The sequence below is a fragment of the Eretmochelys imbricata genome, chromosome 27 (assembly GCF_965152235.1).
Source record: "Eretmochelys imbricata isolate rEreImb1 chromosome 27, rEreImb1.hap1, whole genome shotgun sequence".
Lineage (NCBI taxonomy): Eukaryota > Metazoa > Chordata > Testudines > Cheloniidae > Eretmochelys > Eretmochelys imbricata.
Genome location: NC_135598.1, coordinates 8,332,960 through 8,347,839, shown reverse-complemented (window position 1 = coordinate 8,347,839; position 14,880 = coordinate 8,332,960). Strand labels below are relative to the sequence as shown.

At 45.5% G+C, this 14,880-nt stretch overlaps 1 protein-coding gene across 1 annotated transcript in view; it reads left to right on the top strand.

Moving 5' to 3' along the window:
- The first annotated feature begins 4,883 nt into the window (after positions 1-4,883).
- LOC144257876 (microtubule-associated protein tau-like) overlaps positions 4,884-14,880 on the top strand; it is a 95,628-nt gene continuing 85,631 nt past the window's right edge. Inside the window, exon 1 of the mRNA XM_077806069.1 lies at positions 4,884-4,944. The gene's annotated coding sequence lies outside the window, so the exon portion shown is untranslated. The remainder of the gene's footprint in view (positions 4,945-14,880) is intronic.

Here is a 14,880-nt window from a genome sequence, read left to right as displayed (position 1 = left end):
ACCTTGTGTAAGTATACAAGGGCTGAATTTTGGCTTTGAGCAGTGCACTTATTTCAATGATGTGTAAGTTTAAGATGTGCATCATAGTTGTACACTGAGGAAGAAAATCAGAAGTCTTTATTGTGGATCTTCTACAATATGCAAAGCAAGATCACTATCTTCAAGTTAATGTCCTTGATTCAGAGCAAGATTGCTTCCCCCCTCCCCTAATATTATAGATCAATGTCACTGAAATGTCTTGTTCTTAAATGTTCATGCTAGGGAACAGCACTGGTTTAGTAGCTCTGGGGGCTGAAGTTCCCTAGACACACAACAGAGTTGTCAGGGCAGTGGCAGGAAAAGTTTTCCACGTTGGCCTTACCCTATAGCTATCTTAGGTACTCATAGGGCAATGCTAGTATCTGCATGTTACAGAAGGGAAACTGAGGCACAAAGAGACAAAGTTAGGAACCTAAATACCCTTAAGGATCTGGGCCTAAGTGACTTGCCCAAGTCACATGGGGAATCTATGGCAGAGCAGTGAATTGAACACTGTGGGGAGTGTGGAGGGTCTCCTTCCTTGGCAGTGTGGGGCACAGGTCACTTCCTAGAATCATCTGGGTACATCTCAACTAATCAGTTCTCTGCCACTGCAGTGGCCTTGAGCATTAGTGCATCTTGGTTCCTCCTGTTCTATGCCTATGGCATGTAATGGGTCTGTCTCCAGAGAGCCGTAATACTTTGGTCTAATTTTGTTTGTTGGGCTTGGTATGGTGGTGGCTAGGTGGTTTTTACGGGCCTATGACATACAGGAGGTCAGGCCAGATGATCTTGTGGTCCCTTTGGCCTTAAACTCTATGAACCTGGCTCACCTAAATACCATACTATCACCCTAACTACTGGGCTTTCCTTCCTCTTTGAAATTAAGCAGTGTGTTGGTTGGGAATTGAATTTGAGACTCCTGTGTTGGGAGTCTCACCAATGAGGCACCAATGATTCCCAATGTTTGTGTACTGGGAGGGACTACCTTATAATTACTGAAAGACTAGTATGAGCTCATCCCTCAGCGATTGCCAGCAAAAGGGCTAGTTGTGGGGCTGGGGGTTAGGGATGCTTGTTCACAGGGAACTGAATTTAAACCCTGCTCACACTGGTAAGAAATGAACTCAATGGGACAACTCATGCAAAAAGTTAAGTACATACTTTAATTGTTACAAACACTTGGGGAATCGGTCTGTACAATTTATGAATTCTCTGCGAGATTATGAACTTCTTGTATGTGTCTTTAGTAAGCTTTCAATTTAGTAAGCTATTTTGAAGGTGCACCCTTTCATCTTCTGTTGTCCTTTGACTTCCATGTGGGACCAAAATTCCAAGGGGGGTAGTGGCAAAGTACTGGCAATCCAGGGTCATTATATCTGGATGGTCTTCCCTTGAAATGTAACAGCTCTTGACAAAAGACTGGCTCCTGCTCAGAGGTGGTTGCCTAGCAATGAAGGCACCTAGTAGGACTCTATGGTCACCTGTTGAGGATGACTAGGAAGCATCTGACAGGTTTCAGAGTAACAGCCGTGTTAGTCTGTATTCGCAAAAAGAAAAGGAGTACTTGTGGCACCTTAGAGACTAACCAATTTATTTGAGCACGAAAGCTCATGCTCAAATAAATTGGTTAGTCTCTAAGGTGCCACAAGTACTCCTTTTCTTTTTAGGAAGCATCTGAAACAGGAAACTGGAAGATTATAAATGACAGAAACTGTTCTATTTGGTCTCTCTCCTTTGCCCTTTTTTCACCAGCTTAAGATGAAGGAAGTCTTGCAGGAGCTAGATGAACTGGGGAAGGGTGACCCTGAACACAGATGGTCCTTCAAGGACCCCCAAAGGAACGGTGAACTAGAGTGAGGGGAAATTTGTGTGCAGGGTGTATTTTTTTCTTTCTAATGGATCTGTATAACTCTCATGTGATTAAATACAGAATCAATAATGTATTAGACTTCTGAGTACAGTGTCTCTATGTGTAATGCTACACTACCACATGGCCACTGGAAGGGGTAAACCAGAAGGCTTGTGCCTTTGGGTCCAGTTCTGTGAGAGGGTGTATTTAAGCCCCGGGGGGTGTCTTACACTGGACCTGGGGGTTGTGAAAGTAGAATGAATTATATTGAAATTATAATTCATTAAAGAAATGCTGCTTGAAGGGTTTGTTGAAATATAGTTGTCAGGAAGAGAAACATTAAGGAGTGTGAGACAATGGGTCCTCAAACTAATTAACTTAGAGCTCCTACTGAGCTAGAAGATTGGTAAACGTTAGTATGCAAATAAGATATGTATGTATATTTGTCAGTTTCTGCTTTCTTTTGTCTCTTATGTTAAATTGGCTTTGGCTTAGCTGTATAAATAAGTTATCTTGGGCCTCAGAGAGGGGCTCACATCTGGGTGCATTAGCAAGGCGCTTTGCTAATAAACAGAATGGTCTGACAAATTATGTGAGTCCTGAATCTGACTTTGACAGGGTTTAAGATAGAGGGGCTCCATTTCTGCAAAGGGTTAACAGATTGAGAGTCAGTGACTAGGACATGTGCCAGAGATGCAACCGGGAAACCATGTGGGCCTGTGGAGACCCTGGGAAACGTAAAACACTTGAGGATCCAGAGTCTGGGATTTCCTCCACAACAATCTGGTGAGCAGCCAACAGGGAGGGGGTGTGCTTAACTAGAGCTATAACTGTGGTCTAGATTGAGACTCATCACTTTGCAGGCTTGACCCCATGGTACCTGCCCCTGCAGAGAGGAAGGCTCCTGAGAAACATAAAGGTGCAGTATTGAGAAAACAAAAGTGATAAGTTACGTAGCTAGCTACGTACATCACACAAACACACTGGCCTCTGCTGCTTTTGTTGGCCCCATCCTTTGCTTTCTCCACGCTCCCCAGTAGTTCATGGACTTGTGGGATAAGGAAAACTCTAACTCTCACGCTTTACAAAGCTTTAGTGTTTTGCATGGTTGTGTTCAGGAAAGGATCTTTATGATGATGATTATTCAATTTTTATTTTTTATTTTTTTACAAATAGGTATCAAGCAAATTCCACTGTATGGTCTAGAGACAATTCACTCAGGTTCTTGCTCTTGAATTTAACAGAGATCCCACAGTAGAATTATTGCCTTTTATTATATGGTTACTTATCCTTTGTCATTGGATTTAGTGGAGAAGCTGTAGGGGGATTCTTTTGTGAGAATGGCCCAAGGTGTTGATTATCAAAAATAATAAATAAAGTTAGGTGCAAATCAAGAGAGAGTATGTGATCTCGGAGCAGATTTCTGATAGAGGTACTAAAGGGAGAAAAGAGAAGGTATAATGAGAAATAGCAGTGGAAAATGCCCCATAAGTTGTCACATCATGATCAGATTATTTTCTTAACCATAGCCCATTTTATTATAGATAGATATTTAATTGAGGAGGAATACTCTAGTGGCTAACAAAAGGCTGAGACCCTGAACCCTGGGTTCTGTTCCCCACTTTGCCTTCATTTCAGTGGGGGAACGTGAGATTGTTTTGCCAAATTGGTAAAAATGGGTAGTTACCTAAAACCCAGTCTACGCTATGGCTGTGCTTGGTTTTAAAAGGGCAAGAAGTTTCTTAGGTCTGGTGATCGGAGGAATTGAGGGGCATCTAGTACAGTGAGGAGGGGTGTTTTGGGACACTTAGAGGAGGGAAGCGGGCAGATAATTATGGTTGGGGGGGCCCCTTGGGGCACCTCGGAGGGGGGAGGGGGCAGATAATTGCGGTTGCGGGGGCGCCTCGGAGGGGGGAGGGGGCAGATAGTTGCGGTTGCGGGGGCGCCTCGGAGGGGGAAGGGGGCAGATAGTTGCGGTTGCGGGGGCGCCTCGGAGGGGGAAGGGGGCAGATAGTTGCGGTTGCGGGGGCGCCTCGGAGGGGGAAGGGGGCAGATAGTTGCGGTTGCGGGGGCGCCTCGGAGGGGGAAGGGGGCAGATAGTTGCGGTTGCGGGGGCGCCTCGGAGGGGTCAGATAATTGCGGGGGGGTTCTTGGAGGGGGGAGGGGCCTATAATTGCGGTTGTGGGGGTGCCTCGGAGGGGGAAGGGGGCAGATAATTGCGGTTGTGGGGGTGCCTCGGAGGGGGCAGATAATTGCGGGGGGGGTTCTTGGAGGGGGGAGGGGCCTATAATTGCAGTTGGGGGCGCCTCGGAGGGGGGAGGGGGCAGATAATTGCGGTTGCGGGGGCGCCTCGGAGGGGGAAGGGGGCAGATAGTTGCGGTTGCGGGGGCGCCTCAGAGGGGGAAGGGGGCAGATAATTGCGGTTGTGGGGGTGCCTCGGAGGGGGGAGGGGGCAGATAATTGCGGTGAGGGGGCACTTGAGGGGGGAGGCGCCGGCAATGGGGGGTGTCTGAGGGAAAGCGGCAGGCGGATGACTGGCAGATCCCCCTCTGTTGGGTAACAAGGGGGTGGGGTTGCTGACTAGGCCCCGCCCCCTCAGGCCAGGCCCGTCCCCCAGGACTCTCAGCCCCTCCCCCCTCGGGGCGCGTGTTCCCTCAGGAGAAACATTCTCTTCCCTCAAAGGAGCCGGACGACGATGACGAAGGCGGCCTTGCGCATGCGCTTCTGAAGGGCGGTGGGGGGGAGCGGTCAGTGAGTGGCGCTCGGGCCGTTGTACGCTTGCGCCCTGGTGCTCCCGCAGGCGGCGACTCGGCGCATGCGCCTCCCCCTGCGAGAGGAGGCTGTGGTCGTTGTCCGCTTGCGCGCGCGCCGCTGCTCCCTCTGGCGGCGCCCCAGGAGCCGGGCACTCGCTCGGCGAAGGTTCCGGAGCCTGCGCTCGCCCCCGCCCCCGCCCGCGCGCGGCCCCCGCCTGCGCGCGCGCTCTCTCCTGTCACTCCCCGCTCCCCCCCCCCCCTTCCAGCCGGCTTCGCTGCGCGTCTCCAGCGAGCTCCCCCCTGCAGCAGCCGCGGCGGCAGGTAGGCGCCCGGGACTCCCCACCCAGTGCAAACCCCGCCCGGGGGGAGCGGGGGCACCGGCAGACCTTGGGGCAGGGCACAGGTGCATGCAATGGGGTGTGAGGTGTCTGCACGGCACTGCACGGGTTTGGAGCGGGGGGGGAGTTGCATGCAGTGCAATGCAGTGCAATGCACGGGGCTGTGTGTGTGCGCACTGCAAAGGTCTTGGAGGGGGGGAGGCAGGGAGTGGAGGGCGTGCAGTGCCATGGCTATGTGGGGCTACCATGCACTCTCTGCAGTATTCACTTTGCATTCACCTTAGTGTTTATAAAAAAGAGAGAGAGAGGGAGGGAGGGAACCTGTGCAGGGTGTGTGTTTTTTTTTTTTTTTAAATTTGCAGAATCCAGTTTGCAGAATAATGAGATTTGCGGGCCCCCCCCCCCCGCCTCCGAAAAATCCCAACACGCGCACCTATCTAATAACAAAAAAAATCTATTTGTTTCGATTTCCAGTGAGGGTGTTTTTCTGTTGTTGTACCTGCTTCCTACCCCCCAGCATTCAGTGGAGACTTTTTGCATTATAAAATGGGGTAGGGGTGTGTCTCTGCTGGAACCTAAAGGGTGGGTTTGGTGGCGTGAGCTGTTCAGGGAATGGAGGTTTCTGTCACTGTTTCCTTTGCTTGTGTATTAAAACTCAGCTGCAACGTTATTTGGGGATAAATGTGTGTACCGGTCCAGCTTGGCTTTTTAAATTGCAAAGGGATTTTTCTTAAAAGCAGTCTTCTATTTCATGTAATTCACACGGATGCTTTATTCCCATCCTGCTGCAAGTTGCAACCACTGTTGCGGCTCTAGGGTTGCAGGTGCATTTTATAGGGGAATTTTTATTTTTTCCCCTCCTTCCCACTTTTCTCTACATTCCCCCTCCCCCCCATCTCATTCCTGCTGCCAGGTTTGGTTTCCTGTTTGGGAGACTGCTTTTGATTGTGGGGGTGATGGCAAATCATAGGTTGTCTGTGGGTACTGCAGTAGGTGTGGATCTGGAGAGAGAAAGGGTGGGCTTTTTTTCCTTTTCACATCTGAGGTGCCATATTTTGCAGTTCATCATATCTTCAACATTACAGAGAGGATCCTGTTTAATGTGGGGCACTTTTAAAAAAAATTGTCATTTTAAGAAGTAAAAGGTATTCTGTGCATGGTCACTATCTCCTTTAATCATAAAATTGGGGATAGAAGGAGAGCTATTCGGGTCATGTAGTCTAAGAGTTACGCTGCTTTGTTACACAGCACAGGTCACTATTATGTGATTTTTACGTTTCATTATTCTAAAATCTTGGTATTACTGGAGCATGGGGGAAAATGCACTTTATCTTCCCCCCTGTATTTTAAGTGTCTGAGTCACCTTGTTTGATGTAATTGATAACCATAGTAACAGCCATGAGCAGGGACACAATAGACAGACAAATCCCTCCTTGGTATTGCAGTTCTGTCTGCTTTCTCCTGGAGATAAAGAGACATTAGCCTCACTAGGATTTTCTGCATAATTATTTTGTATCTTTATGGGCTTTTTCTTAGGAGCTGTCTGAAATGGGTCTTGTAAAAATTTTAGTATATTATATGGCATCTGGTCACGCCCCTGCTATGGCAGCATATATGGATGCATAATACAATTCTTGTTGATTGGGTGAAGACTGTGGTATATCCCTATAGTTAAGGTGGGGAAAAAACCTTTTGTCTACCAGTATTTGCATTCTTAGCCTTTAATTTCTGTAGCATGCTGAAATTGACATGCCATCTCCTTTATTACCTATTTTATTTTTACACTGCAAATTCCTTTTGATCATTCAGAGTGCACAGAATTACCCTCGACAGGGACATGATTCTGCCCCATTTCTGGACATTGTGCCATACAAGGTTGTTTTCCATCACACACTGAGCATCCCCCTGTTTTGAATTTTCAGCTCACAAACAGGAAAACCCTTGACAGAGATTGGCACAGACTTTGCTGTAGTAAATATGTCACACCTAGTCTCCTAGATTTGAACCATTAAGATGGCTCTCCTTTCAATGAGTTTATTTGATCAAGGAATGACAAATTCTAATTGTATTCTGCTCCCTAAGAGAGAGTGGGTGTGTGCATGGGAGGGTTGAGGTAGGGAAGAGGAGTGTTTCTAGATACATTAGTTGCATTATAAAAATACAGTGGTCCAGCCTTTCCTCTCTGGGAGGGCAGCTGCCATCATTCCAAAGGGGGTTTCTCCTTCCATTTGCTTACCCTGTGTGGGGCACAACTCCATTTGCAACCAAGACTGATCCTTCTTTATGAACTGACTAGAAGAATGTGCCGTAAGACTGAGCTACGCAGTCTTTACTCTAGCAGTCTGTATGGAGCATGCTTCATAGCAGCTCTAATTTATCTATTTGTGCAATATACAAATTGAATGTTTAAAGACTCTTCAAATGGAATGAAAAGAAACTCACTAAAGAGATTCACTTTGTTCCATTTAAAAGCACTCTATCCATTTGAAAAACACACACAGAATTTTTTTTACCTTTGTTACTAATAATTTAGATGGTAAAAGCTCAGAATCTTACGTCTAATTTATTTTTCACTATGCAGCTGTACTCTTTGCATTTTTTCCTCCTGGTGGACACTGTATTTTCCACTGAATGCATCCGATGAAGTGAGCTGTAGCTCACGAAAGCTTATACTTAAATAAATTTGTTAACCTCTAAGGTGCCACAAGTCCTCCTTTTCTCTTTGTGAATACGGACTAACAAGGCTGCTACTCTGAAAAATGAAAATGAACTTGTCAATTTTAACTCCTATTTATGGCCAGCTTCATTTTCGAATTCTAAGTGTTGCAATAATCACAGGAGGAATGTTTGTTTAAAAACCTTTTCCACTGGAATTTAAAAATAAAAATCCATGGAAACACTTTGTAAAATCCTTCTCTCCCTCTCCCCTCCCCAAATCTGTATGTAAGGACAAATGTGAGTTGGCAGTTCAATTGTCTGTACGTTACATGGAGTTTTTCTAGATGAGCTATTGGGTAGCTGGGAAGGAAATCCATGCCATTTACAAATATAAATGTTGGATTGGGTTTTCTTAAACTTACTTGTCCTTGGTGGGTTAGTGATGCATGAAAGCTGGTGTTTGGAAAGAAAGATGCATGTGAAGGTGGCTTTTGCATTTCCTCCCATGCAGGGGCCAAGGGATTTTTGTTACCTAGCTGCAGCATAGGTGGTTTTCACCCTTATTGAACTCCCTTTGTCTCGTCACTCTTAAATTAGTTTAGCCTTCAGGGTTTAAATTTCGATGGGACGCAATGTTTGTCATTCATTGTGAGTGCTGATCCCACAACACGCTGCTCTGTCCAGATATACAGTGAGCATGGTTGATAAAGGTTCCATCTTTTTGTAAGGTATTATTTGTAGTATATCAGGGCCCGTGGATCCCAAACAGGCTTAGAGAGTTCAGTCTATTCCTTTTACTGAAGTGAAGGTTAAGGAGTGACTTGATCACTGGACATAATACCTACATAAGGAGCAAGATATACGATACTACAGGACTCCTTAATCTTTCAGACAAAGGCATAGCAAAATCCAATGGCTGGAAACTGAGGCTAGAAAAATTCAGGTTAGAAACAGTGAGGGTAATTAATCCTTGGAGTAGTTTGCTATGGAATATGGTGTATTTTTTTTCATCACTTGAGGTCTTTAAATCAGAACTGGATGTCTTCATAAAAGAGGTGATCTGGTTCAACCACAGGTTACTAGGCTCTGTGCAGGAATTTCTGAGTGTTGACCTATGGCCTTTATTATGCAGGAAGTCAGACAAAAGGATTATAAGGTCCTATCTTAAGTTAAAAACCATAATGCATAAGAAGGCATGGTGGTTGCCCACAGAGAGTTGACAGTCCAAGACCTTAGTTACACTAGAAAAATCAGGACCCGTAATTCTCAATGGGGGCAACACCACTCTTGGTAGCAAAGGTGGAGACTGTAGTGTAGGCAGGACTCAAGCATTTATACCACTAGGTCCTCTAACCTCAATCAGAAGTGGTTTAGATGAGAGAGTGGTAAAAATGCTAGAATCCTTTCTGTCCTACTGCCACTGTTACTGGCTTGGAGCAGCACCCCGGGAAATTAAAGTTCCCAGTTTTGTTAGTGTGGGTGCTGCCTAAATGTGCAGTAGTCGTTGTCACTTGTGTTATGGTAGCTCCTAGGAGCCCCAGTTATGGACCAGGCTCTGCGTTGTGTTAGGTGCTAAACCAACACACAATAAAAAAAGGATCCCTGCCCCAAAGAGCTTACAGTCAAAGTAATAGTTCTGGTAGCATCAGCTCTCTTGGTCCTTATTAGGATTATTTTTAAAAAAACCCCAAGTGTCATAGACCAAGTTTGTGAGTTAGCAAAGAATAGTTTAAAAAATGAAAGCATGAAATGGAGATGGGGGAGTAATGACCAGAGTAGGTTTTTTCACTTCATCATTTTACTTTTTTTTTTTAGAAATCCTTTTGCATTGGGGAATTTAAACATGTAATGCAGGGAGAACTCTAGTGGCACAGCGAAGCATGAATACAGCCATGTGAAAAGCCATTGGTGCCGATGAAACTTCCTGAACTTTTTGACTAATTACCAACATGAACCTCAAATTTTCCTGTTGAAAATATGTAGTAATGGCGTGGAATTTTGCATTGGAGCGGCTGGGAAGGTGTGTTCAATGTCTCCTGCTAGCCCTTCTCCTGAAAGGGCCCTCTCAGTTCTGTCATTCCCCTTCCACTGTGCCCCCCCCCCCCCCCGGTCTTTCCATCTCTCCCCAGTTGTCTCTTGGAGGAGAAAAGGAAAGAAGAGGCCTTTGAGGGCTGCCGGAACCCTGCGTCTCCTGCAAATGTGTGTGGTCCATGCCCCTTCCAGGCTGAGATGGGGCATGAGGTGGGAGTGGAGGGGAAATTTGGTGTTGCCTGCGATTGTGCTGTGGTGCCATACCTGTGAATTGCCGTGACCTTCCTGTGGCTGAAGGCTGACTTGACAGCTCAGTGCAGGAGCTCTGGGCAGCTTAGGGAGGTGGTGGAATCTCCTTCCTTAGAAGTTTTTAAGGTCAGGCTTGACAAAGCCCTGGCTGGGATGATTTGGCTGGGGATTGGTCCTGCTTTGAGCAGGGGGTTGGACTAGATGACCTCTTGAGGTCCCTTCCAACCCTGATCTTCTATGGTTCTATGAACTGGCTGCTGGGAGGTGGGAATTAATGGTGTCCATGCATGGCACTGTGTTGGGTGGATGTATTTTTCCTGGGACTGGGCTTTGCAGATTTTTAAAGAGGTTGTTCTCAGCCTCTCTTCTGTCTACCCATATGCTTCTGGCACTAAACCCACACTTCTCATTATCCCCTGAAGAGAGAGAAATAACCAACCTCACTATTCAACCCCAGTACACTACCTCTGTGACAAAGGTTGGCTTCGTTTTCCACCTCTATTCTCCATCTCCTAAGGTACCTTCTGCTCCCAGTATTCCATCCCTCCTTCTGGCAAAGGTGTATTGACCAAACCATACTGTGCCCTGTTTGAGTGTGTAAAATGCAAGTTCAGCAGTTCTTACTCTTAAACTATTTTTGGACAAGTGATACTCTGGCTTCCTCTTCAGCTGTGGCTTTTGGGAAGGGGAGTGGGCACGGATCTGCTCATCTCATCGTGTGGATTGCTGTCAGGTTAGAAATGAATAAAATAAATAGCTGCAGTGAAGGCTCTTCTGAGCTGGTCAAGGGGCCCAGCCTTGTTCCCATTAAGGTGAATTTGGAGCAGACTCAGGCCAGCTGCTTGTGGTTGTCGCTCTCTCTGGCTCGCCTGCCTGCTTTGACACTCTCCTCCCCAAGTCTTTGCTTCATGTTTACAAAACCAAATGGCAGATCCTTATATTATCATTCATCCAGGTCTCATCAGTCCTGCTTTTGGAAATGTTTGAATACTTCCTACCTGTCTTGGAAGACTCTGTCTTCCTATTCTGTGGCCACTGGCAGCCCTGTTTTTATGCTCTGGTTTAACTTGGTGGCTTTCCCTTACTTCAGATGCATTTGGTACTTTGTCATATCCGAGAGGAGAGCAAATTGCTAAACTGTGGTAATTAAATCTACCCTTAGAAGTCTGGGCTTCCTTCAGGATTGCGGTCTGCTGCGTGCTGATAGAAGTGCCATTAAAGGAGTGGGGGAGGGGCTGCTATTTACAATATTGTTGAGCTGGGTTGTGGGTTGCTATCATCATGGGCCTGTTTTGCACTTTTCTTCTGAAAGCCTGTATTCATTGACGGTAACGCTAGCGTAACAGATCCGCTGGGCTTTTTCAGCTACATGCAAGTATTACTGAGTGGTCTGATGGAGGATTGTGTATGTCTGCACCCGTCTGTATGTATGCGTTGGTCACCCCTCTTCGTTACTCTGGTGAAATGCTGCTAAGAAACATCCAGGGCCAAATCTTAGAACAAAATTTCCTTTCATTTACTAATGGCTGAAAATTAGATCATGAGGCTAAGAGGTACAATAATGTCTTGGGAGGGTGGATGGGAGTGCTAACCGTATTCTTCAAATGGGCATTTCCTTGTTCTCTTCGCTCCCTGCTCCCATTTAAACACAGGTTGGAAACATTGTAGATTATTACTCTGTACCTCTTTGATCAGAATATATGTATTTATTTGAAGGTTAGTTTCACAAACAACAAAGAGTCCAGTGGCACCTTAAAGATGAACAAATTTATTTGAGCATCAGCTTTTGTGGGTAAAAAACGGTTAGTCTTTAAGGTGCCACCGGACTCTTTATTGTTTTTGTGGATACAGACTAACATGGCTACCCCCTGATACTTTTCACAAACTAGTTCGTTGAGTGGGCTTGGCTGCCCACCCTCAGAGATTTTTTTGAAGAGCTGTTAGTCGTAGCTGTGACAAAACCTGGTACTGTTTTTTCCATTAGATAACTGTTGAGGGTTTTGCATGACTTCTGTGCTGGATTATCTTTATCTAATGTACTGTAAAGGTAGATTTCATAGTAGCAGCCGTGTTAGTCTGTATTCGCAAAAAGAAAAGGAGGACTTGTGGCACCTTAGAGACTAACAAATTTATTTGAGCAAAAGCTTTCGTGATGAAGCGAGCAGTAGCTCGCGAAAGCTTATGCTCAAATAAATTTGTTAGTCTCTAAGGTGCCACAAGTCCTCCTTTTCTTTTTGTAAAGGTAGAGAGTCCTTGGGCAAGTGCTGCTTACTTTCATGAATGTTGTTGAGGCAGACACTGTCAATTTGCTACAGTATGTCTATGTATGTACATAGCGGGGCCCTGATCTTGGATGGGACCTCTAATTGCTACTGTAATATAAAAATACAAACCTAAGTGCCATCTCGGTTCCCATGGCTCTTGTATTTTGACAGATTTTATTTTTTGTCACCTGTTTTAATACATTCACAAGCCCATGTTTCAACACAGGACTACTGTGTTGAAACATGGGCTAGTGAATGTGTTAAAAGTCTGCAGGTATATAAAAATGTTTTCATTCAAAGATCTTGAGGTCCTTCGGAATCCTAAAAAGGGAGATTATTGTGCTAATCCCACAAAGCAAACTTCCTTACCTGCGTTACTAATGAAACCCAAGATTGTTAATACAAGAATAATTTTAAAACTCTCCAATTTATTCCCCTCTGTTTAACTATTTGCATTTCATCTAGCTCAATGGAAACGCACTGGTCAATTTAATCATGTACAGTCAATTTCACTTTGTGCAGTGTTCTAACATTCAGGCTGAAACCCTGCAGGGGAATGTTTTAAATCTCAACAACCCGTTGTCATTAAAACATAAAACAAAACAACCAACCCCCAAACCCATGAAAATGTTTCTTTTTAAGCTTGTTAACTGACCTCTTCTCTCTTTCTCCCTCCACCCCAGCTTGATCCTAGGCTGCGTCTCCACCCCAGCTTGATCCTAGGCTGGGTCTCCCAGTGATATGAGCTCTCTTCTGTAGATTGGAACTTCAGAGCAGAGCCTGCTGTCATTGCTGGGTAGAAACTTCCTCGCTTGGGCTTAATTAAGCCTTCCTGAGTCCTACCAATAGTCCTCTCTGGCTTCCTCTGGCCCCTTAACCATGTCCCCCAGGGACTTCCTTGCGGTGCTGTCTGCTTTTCCTGAGCCGTATTTTATTGGTCTCCCCATTCCCAACCCCACCCCGTCCCCATCCCTTCCCATCCTCAAAGTGTAAGATTCTTCCCAGGTGTCTTTCTCTGCTCCATAGTTGAATTCCTAGTCAGAGAGCTGCTTTTCTTTCTCCTCTCTGCTCATCCAAGATTGCTCCCTGCCACAGTTCTACCCCCGAAATAATCTGATTGGCAGGGAGGGAGGGACTTGGTTTCCACAATGTCCCCTGTCCAATCCCAAAGACGTCCCTTACATTTTAAAATATTTAAAACTACATTTACAACTTTAATGTATTTTCTCTGCAGTGCACTCACTAAAACGAGACCTGCATGCGCATCGGCACTCAATCCACCAATCTTTTTCCCAACAGTCTGACATGACCGTTAAGAATGAAGACTAGTATCCGTGATGCTGTCTTGCTTCCAGTTTCTGATGCAGAGTATTTAAAGAAAGCGGAGGAAGCATAAGTAGATGTGGTGGCTGTGGGACTTACAGCAAAGCTAAAGGAGCCCCCCGCCCCCAGTGTCGTTGGTGCTAAATGATCTCTTCAATGGTAACTTCAGTGGCCATGGAGGCTGACTTCCTCCCCCAGTGCCCGCAGTTGCAAGTGTTTAGGCTAAAAGTAGCTTACAAAAGATGATAAATAGAAATGTTTGTCTTTTTTCATTTAATTTTTAAAAAAGATGTCGAGTTTAAGCCTGGAAGGGACCACTGGACCTTCTAATCTGACCACCTGTGTATCACAGGCCATACCCCACCCAGCGGCCATACAGTAAACCCAGCAATGGAAATGAGACCCGCAGGAGACTAGGCTAGTATGTGCGTGACAGTCTGTACCTTGGGGGAGCACTCTGTAACCCCCATATTCATCATTTATATATAATTGTTATATTTCATCTAAAGCATGCCATGTAAGGTATCATGGGAAAGGTTATGATCTTCTGAAAGCCATTGTTCTATCTAAATATGTACATCATTAGTGCATATAAAGTTATGAGATTGTGTTGTATGGTTGTCCCTAAAATATGCTGTGAGTTGGGGAATCGCCCAGATATTAGATCCCCAGAGTCAACAACAAACAACCAATGCCCAGGCAGGTGTCAAACCACCATCAACAGCCATTGTCCAGCCAGCGAGTTGCAATTCAGTGACTCACCGGCATGAGGCAACACCAGGGGAATTGCTCACCCTTGCCTGGGGACTCAGCAATGCTCACCAGACATGCCTGGATTTATGTTCTGTGTTATACCCTTATTCCATGTGCTTGGAGCACACAGTGGCCCCAGGCTTGATCCTGTCTCTTCCCCCATCTACGCTGAAGACAACAAGATTGCTGGAACTGAAGATACTGGTCTTCAGGCTAACAGGGAGAGCCTGCATATGAAAGACTGTACCCAACCTGAAGTAACCAGTGGGGTGAGAGAAACTGCTTAGTCTAGATATTGCTTAGTCTAATAAGGTTGAGAATTTAGACTGCATGCTTATCTTTTATTTTATTTTGGTAACTATCCTGACTTTTGCCTATCACTTACAATCACTTAAAATCCATCTTTTGTAATCAATAAACTTATTCTAATGTTTATCCTTACCAGCGAGTTTGACTGAAGTGCTTGGTAAATCTGCTCTGGTTACACTTTCCATTGATGAAGTGGTGAACCAATTAATAAACCTGCATTGCTCAAGAAAGGGTCTTGAGCAGTGCAAGACGAGATATTCCTGAGGCATAAGGCTGTGAGGATAAACCAGTGCCTTTCTCTGTGTGATTCGTTAATGGCTCTGGGAGCATTC